Genomic DNA, 7,995 nt, shown 5'->3' with positions numbered 1-7,995 from the left:
AGGCTTAGGTCAGGGTCCTCAAACTACGGCCCACGGGCCAGATACGACCCCCCAGGTCCTCAATCCAGCCCCCGGTATTTACAGAACCCCCCCACCCCCTCCCCTGCTGGGGGTTGGGGGGCAAATCAAGCAGCCGCAGGTGACTTCCTGCCACTTAATCCACGCGACGGCCTCCTGTTTGAGAAGTTTGAGGACCCCTGGCTTAGGTGAATCACCCTTCTGCTCTGTTAGCTTTTCTACCACATCTCCTCCCAATGTTTCAATAGCTGCTGCCGCTACTTTCTTTCCCACCTTCATAGTTTCCAGAGTGTTAATTATAGACCACCACGTAGTTCCTAATGCTTTAGCTTCTTTTCCTTCTTTGCCTCCCTCGATCGTAGTATCCCAGAGGCAATTTCCCACTTCATTCTGTAATACTAAACAATAACGCAGGCTCGGGAATCTTATCCTTTTTTCATGCCCAGCAAACTAAAGCCTCCACTTCTGTTTCTTTAGTGCTCTCACCTCGCTTAAAGAGGATACTAGTTAAGAGCTTAACTGCCGCATCTAATTCCATCGCGGTCTCCCTGAGTGCTCTCCCCTCTCACAGAGAGGGTATGGGCAGAGAGCCCTGCTGCGTTTTTGTTTGTTTGTTTGTTTGTTTTTGGGGGGTGTGTGTTGATTTTTTTTTGTCACGTCTTCCTTAGTGCTCCCCCCTCTCTCAGAGAGGGTATTAGCGGAGAGCCCTGCCGTGTTTTATTCATCGCGGTCTTACCTCCGGCGGGGGTGCGATCTGCAGCTCTACACCGAACTCTGGACTCCGCTTTTCACCTTCCAGGTTCCGTCCGCCTCCGACCTCCAGCTCCCTAATCGGACAACTTTCCTTCGGGTCAGAGGCACAGAGACTTCCACATTTAAGTGAACAGCATTTAAGCAAACCACATTTAAGCGATTAAATGGGTCCCTGTTCGGGTGCCAGATGAAGAGGGACAATGGTAACATATGTCCTCGGTCCTTCAAAAATCGCTCTACAGTGAAATACCTTTCAACACCCCTTCCGTTGTTTTAGCTGGGAAATTGCATGGGGAAGTGTCACAATTTCTCCTAATTCCCCTTTATTCCTCCTAATCTTCATTACAGAGAGACCTTTTGCAGGAATTTGGGACTCTGATATCTCTAGGGCCTTTCAAGGTCCATTTAATCCTTATGGGTTCTGAAATTGTGCATGTTTTAAAAAACGAAGATACTCATTTTGAAATACCATTGGGATTGGAAGCAATTCCCCAAGAACTGCGGAGTGCACCTCGAGTGAGGACGTGAGGTCACAGCTATTGGCAGAGCTGGCGGGAATAGAAACAACAGGACAGTTTCCCCCCTCTATTAAACAATATCCTATTGGTGCCAAGTCAATCCCAAGCATTCAAAAACAACTTGAATTTTGCCTGAAAAAAGGAATTCTCAGCGAACGCCAAGGCCCTCATCATACCCCAATTTTACCTGTAAGTAAGCACAGAATAGATAAAGATGGGGATCCAGAGTGTAGGTTTGTTCAGGATCTCCGTGCGGTGAATGAGCATGTGATCTCACCTCACCCGATAGTTCCAGAGCCTAATTTAAAACATTCGACTTTGGTTCAGTATGTGGATGGCCTTTTTACCTAGTCATACAGAAGCACATAGGAAAGACACTAAAGACCTGTGCATACAACTTGTAAAACAGGGATACCTGCATCTATCCAAATTACGACTTTCTCTATGACAGCTTATTAGTCTCGTACTCTAGCTCCAGCAATTAAAAGAACTCCCCTTTGTGTACGGGCTACAGCAGCTGCTGCTGAGTTAGCAGGAAGAACTTGGACTACTGTCCTGGGACACCCCCTGGCACTATGTATACCCCAGGAAGTGACAATACTTGTGAAACAATATGCAGAAAAAGCACCTACTCCACAAAGGGCGCATCGATACGAAGCAGTGCTTTTACCTGCAGACAATGGGAAACTTGAAAGATGTAATAACCTTCATCCAGCTGTCTTAACACCACTGCCTACAGAAGGAGGAAAAAATGATCACGATTTTGAACAAGTGGCAGCCATGAGGAGTAAGCCATGAGATAATTTAATGGATCAACCTTGAGATAATCCAGATTTCAGTCTTTTTACAGATGGATCGTCACACTATGAAGACGGCTGGCACTGTACTGGATATGCAGTTTCCACAGAGACTCAAGTTTTACTGGCTGGACCTTTATCTCCCAATGTAGGCGCACAAGGTACAGCAATTGTTGCTCTCACTTAGGCTGTAAAATAGACACTTGGACTGTGAGTTAATCTTTACACGGGCTCTAAACAAGCATTTGGAGCTTGTCATGCTACAGGTATGATATGGAAGGAGCGTGGATGTCTAACCTCCTCAGGTAAGTCCATAGAACATGGAACTTTAATGAAAGAATTGTTAGAGGCAATACAACTGCCCACAGAATTGGCAGTCATGTATGTAGAGGCTCGGACCAACCACCGAGACAGTGTATCTTGAGTAAATGCCTTGGCTGATCAAGCACCAAAAGGTGCTGCATGGCAAGTCATGTGAGCAATGACTCCGATTCTGACTGAACAGGATAAGGCTGAACTCTCAGACGTAGCTCATCTCTACAAAGATCTACCTGAAGAAGACAGACAAACCTGGAGAAACTGGGAACACAACAATGTCATGGACAGTGGCTATAAGGAAGTAAACCGCTACTTCCAAAGAGGTATTTACTACCGTTCACTCGCTGGCAGCACGATAGGTCTCACGAAGGACCAGAAAGTATTACTCTCAAAATCCAGTTATTCTGGGCAGCACCTGCAATTTATGCAGCAGCCCAAAGAATTTTGAGAGCTGTCAACTATGTAAAGAATACGCCTCTTTAAGAATGAAGACACTGCTGGGAAAGTGTCCTCCAGCGACACACCCCTACCAAAAGCTTCAAACTGACTATGCTGAAATGCCAAAAGTCATGGGGTTCACATCCCTACTGGTTATTGTTGATCAATTATCAGGGTGGGCAGAAGCTTTCCCTACTTGGAAACATGACGCAAACGCAGTTGTTACAGCTCTTCTAAAGTGTAACTGATTCTGACAGGGAAGCTCAGTTTTCTGCAGCTATATGAATACAGATGTATCATTCATTAGCGAGTCCATCACAATTACATACTCCTTATCATCCAGTATCCTCAGGACAGGTAATGAATAAAATTCTCAAAAAGAAATCAGTCAAAGTTTGTAAACAGACTGGGTTAAAATGGCCTGAAGCTTTGCATTTAGTTTCATGGGATAAAAGAAATACTCCCAGGCAGCCGTGAACACTCGTACTCATACTCTAGCTGGTGATTTTCCATGGCAGCTGAACATTCCCTATCCCTCGTCAGGGCGTGTGTAACCAGAGCCCTGCCAGAGTCAGCAGAAAAACACACTACCCCTGTTACTGCAGGAACTACAAATGCCAGGGCGGCTGCGGGGGGCTCTGGTAGTTGGGGTGCCTGTGCCCAGATGTCACATGCGGGTCTGAGACCGAAGCATGGTTCTGTTTGTATTCTCAGCAACAGAATGAAGACTCAAAATGGAGTCAAGAGTCAAGGAACTTTTTTTTCCCAACAAGAAATTTGCGAATGCAAAGGGGGAGAGAGAGCGAGAGATAAAGAGAGGAAGGAAGGAAAGAAGGAAAGAGTTCACAGCAATAGCTACCACCCCGGAGCTGTGGCGTCCCAACAGTCTGATTCGTTTCCAAGTCTGGTGGGGGAACGTTCCGTCCGATGTTAGTTGCTTCCGGTTTTTATAGAGTCGTTACAAGCTGTTCTGCTTAACCACACCTTCCACCCGGCAATGGTGTACATGCCCAACATCATCAGTTGATCCTCAGGGGCCTCCAAGCACCTTGGTCCCCCTGACCCCAGGTCTGGGCACATGCACAGGGGTTTGGTTAAGTTTTGCAGGATCAGCATCCCCCCCCCCATTGCTCCATGGTGCCAGTCTGTCTCCTCCTTTAACAATGTATAGATACATCTCTGTGGTGGCAGTGGTGTTATCTTCCTGCCTGAAATCTCTTCTGTGGCAGTGGTGTTATCCTCCTGCCTTAACAACATATAGATAGATCCTTCACTGTGGTGATGGCATGAGTTTCCTGCCATAGCAACGTTGAGACAACACATCTGCTGTGGCGATGGTGGGTCTCACCGGTGCAGTGTCTTACACCTCCTAGAGAACTGCAGAGCTGTGGACTCAGAAATACCAGTGCACAACACTTGGCCTGCCTGAAATGTTCAGGAGGCTCTCAGATATCCAGGCAGCAGTAGAAACCGGTCTCATTTTAGAGCAAGGCTTACCACACTTGCCAGTTTTCTTTTGCGTGCTCTCACCTGGAAGCCAAACCAGAACAGCTGCACACACAGCAGAACAATTGCTCAGCACATCTACACTAACAGAGCTCTCCTAAAGCACACCTGGAGTCATTCATACCCCAAGTCAACATCTACAGTGGAACCTGGCCACAAGCTTTGTCATTTGGGGGTCAAACTGACGCACACCAAAAAAGTAGTAAAACACATCTCCTTCTCTGCCACATCAGGTATTGCGCTCCTTCAGTTCAGCTGTAACTGTTACATTATTTCCCCAACGCAAAGCCAAACAGAGAAAATATAACCACAGCATGTTCCTTAAAAAGCAAATCTGCACATCGCACACAGTTCATTGTGACCAAAGCAAGATGTGACCACGGGACCACAGCCCTTGAAAATTTCAAGATGCCTAGGTGGGACCAAACAGTGCTTGTGAACAAAGAACATGCCTGCTCGTTAAGACAGGCTGGTCAAGTTTACCACCAAAACTCTACATCAGCATTTGCTAACCCTGTCCAGCTCTGGGTATCCAGAGCCACACTCAGCTCACTTGAAAGCATCTCCTAGTAGCAGTATTAAGTATTAAGCTCAGAACTGTACCTCCCTGACGCCTACATGGAAGAAAACTCAAACTGTGCCCCCTTGTCCTTAAGCTGCCTTAGAGCTTGTGACAGGAATTTCATTCCACTGCTTGGAAAAGTGCCAAGGTTGCAGCTTAAGGGAACTGGAGTTCCCTGGGTCTCAGAGCAATTCTAGAGCTAAAGTGGTGATAGACATCAACTCTAGATCAGACAATACGTGCCAACACTCACTACTGACCCAGCGTGGCAACCTCCTTCTGTCCTACCCAAAGGTTTCAAACCCAACACACTGTCTTCCTATGGCAGGAAGCTACCGTATTTATAATTTGTAACACCATTAACGCATTCCGTGAGACGGGACTACAGATACATTATGCAGACAACCAAGCCGCCATTTGGAAGCACCAGAGCCCTATGGCAAGACATTTGTTCTACAATGGAGAGAGCAACAGTGAATAAATAAGACTGAGATATGGTCCTTTTCCTCGAGGGAAAAGCATGCAGCAGATCAATGACTGTTGAACAGACATGCAGAATTCTCAGAAAAAGCAACCCCTAACTCTCAACAAGAAAAAGAAGGTTGTTCCTCTTAATCAAAGCACAGCTGCACTGAAACAAGTCAACACTTAATGTACGCACCTGTCCTTCCCCCAAATGAAGGTGTATAAGCAACATGTTTCTCTGGAAATGATGTGCTCAGGGCATCAGGTTTTCTTACCCCATCCTTTCACGGTGTCGCCTTTAAAAACCACCAAGAAAAGGTCAGTTGGGGCGTTGCCTTGGGAGATTCCCATGCCTGGGGGCAGTCAGGAATTCCACAGTAGTAAGTACCTCTTTGGACACAGACTTTCCTGAGGTGCCCCCCGCCCCCCAACCTCCAGACATCTCCCTGGACCCTCAGCAGCATGTACAGGTGCAGGGAGGAAAAGAACGCCAGGGAACAGACCAGAGAAATTGGGGGGAGGCAGGCGTGAGGGGGAGAAAAAAAGAAGAAAAACTAAAAAAGATACGGATACAGATGAGGACAGAGATGTAAAGGGAAAACCAACGCTGGGCTGCAGGACAGAGACGGAGGATGAAGGAAAGGGGAGAAGGAGAGGGAGCAAGACAGAAGTGGAGAGAGTAAAAGAGAAGGGAGCAACAGAAGGACACATAACGGCAGAATGGAAGAGCAAGCAGGACAGAATAATAGGATGGAGAGCTACAGGGAATCAAAACACGACGGGTTTGTATGGCAAGGTTTGGGAAGGAGGAGGAAAAGAAGGAGAAAGAAGAAACAAGAAGAAACAATGTGTGATCAATGACCACAGCTGCCGTTCCCCATCCCCCTGCAGGGAGGAGACAGGGAAATGGGGAGTAAAGTTAAGCCCAGTAGAAGCGAGGGCTGGATGGAAGGTGTTTTGAAGAAATGCTTTTATTGCTCATTTTCCTGCTCTGATTTGATTGCTGATCAGTCACACTCATTTCCCCAAGTTCAGCCTGTTATGCCCATGAAGGTAATGGCCGAGTGACCTCCCCTTCCTTACGCCAACTCCTGAGCTTTTTGTTGTATCTTGCCAGGGCTGGGGTCGGGGGGAATTTTCCCCAGGGCACATGGGCACTGGCCCCCGGGCGTTATTTGCTTTCCTCTGCAGCACTGAGCACGACCACTTGCCAGGGCTCCACGGGTCCCTTGGGCCAGGTCACCGCCTGCTGCTTGTGCCCCACGAAGATGGCCTCTCGTGCCCTGCAGCTGGCAAGAGGAAGGCTTTTTTCCCCCGCGGTGGGCTAGCATGTGTCCCTCCCCAGGGTTCCTTTGCCTTTCTCTGAAGCACTGAGCAGGGCCCCTGGCCAGGGCTGCTTTGGGCCATTCTGGCAAGGTGCCTGCTGCTCGTGCTCCAGGAAGGTGGCCCTCGTGCCCCGCATCTGGGGGGAGGAACCTTTCGAGGCTCCCGGCAGGGCTGCCAGTGTAGCCCCCGTGGGCTGCTGCTTTTCCTCTGTAGCACTGGGCACAGCCCCTGGGCAGGGCTCCTCGGGGCCCTTTTGAGGCAGGTTCTCGCCCTCTGCTCTCGGAGCGAAAATTAGAATGGAGAAAAAGGAAGAGGTGAGTGGAGAGGTGGTAGCCGGAGAGCAGAGAGCATGGAAGAGGAGCGTAGAGAGGAAGGAAGAAGAGAGCTTATAGGAGGGAAGAGGAGAGCAGTTAAGACGAAAGAGGAGAGTGAAGAGGAGGGAAACTGAGAGCAGAGAGGAGGGAAAATGGGAGTGGATAAAAAGAGGAGGACTGTGGAGAAAATGGAAGAAGAGGGAAGAGGAAAGCGCAGATGAGAGAAGAGCAATGTGGAGAGAAAAAGAAAGCAAAGCAGAGGGAAGAGGAGAGCGGAGCGGAACGATGATGAGAGCAGAGAAGAGGGAAGAGGAGAGTCAGTGTAAGACTAGTAATGAGACGAGGGAGGACGACTACCGACACTTAGGAAGTGGACCGGAGAGGAGAGCGGAGAGGAATGAAGCAAAAGCCTAGTGAAGATTAGAGAGGAGGGAAGAGAAGAGCGGAGAGGTTGGACAATAAGAGTGGAGATGAAGAAAGTTCAGATTGGAAAGGAGGGAAGAGGAGAGAGGACAAAATGGAAGATGAGTTCGGTGAGGAGGGAAGTGGAGAAGAGGGAAGATGGAAGATGAGAACATAGAAGAGGGAAGAGGAGAGCAAAGCAGATGGAAGAGAAGAGCGGAGAGGACAGGAGAGGAGTGCGGAGAGGAGAGAAGAAAGAAGAGAGGGGAGAAGAGGGTAAATGAGAGTGGAGTGAGGAGGAGAGCGGAGAGGAATGACAAGGAGAACAAAGAAGCTGAAAAAGGAGAGCAGAGAAGTTGGAAGAGGATTGCAGAGAGGACGGAAGAGGAGGCAAGAGGAGAACAAAGGTGATGGAAGAGGAGAACAGAGGTAAGGTAGGAGAGCGGAGAGAAGGGGAGTGCAGACAGGAGGGAAGAGAAGTGTGGACAGGAGGGAAGAAGAGTGCGGGGAAAAGGGAAGAGTAGAGCGGAAAGGAGGCATGAGGAGAGCAGGGAGGAGGGAAGAGGGAAGACGAAAGC

The 7,995-nt window shown here is 48.5% G+C and overlaps 1 non-coding gene across 1 annotated transcript; it reads right to left on the bottom strand.

Annotated features, from left to right (window-relative positions):
- Nucleotides 1–5,086: 5,086 nt before the first annotated feature.
- On the bottom strand, nucleotides 5,087–5,171 carry LOC129784848 (small nucleolar RNA SNORD45). The gene has a single exon (XR_008747981.1). It is a non-coding gene; the product is annotated as a small nucleolar RNA SNORD45 (small nucleolar RNA).
- Between the last annotated feature and the right edge of the window lie 2,824 nt (nucleotides 5,172–7,995).

Source organism: Falco peregrinus, chromosome 6, assembly GCF_023634155.1.
Source record: "Falco peregrinus isolate bFalPer1 chromosome 6, bFalPer1.pri, whole genome shotgun sequence".
NCBI classification, from domain to species: Eukaryota; Metazoa; Chordata; class Aves; order Falconiformes; family Falconidae; genus Falco; species Falco peregrinus.
The sequence above is the reverse complement of the archived record's forward strand: the minus strand, read 5'-3'. Positions and strand labels throughout refer to the sequence as shown.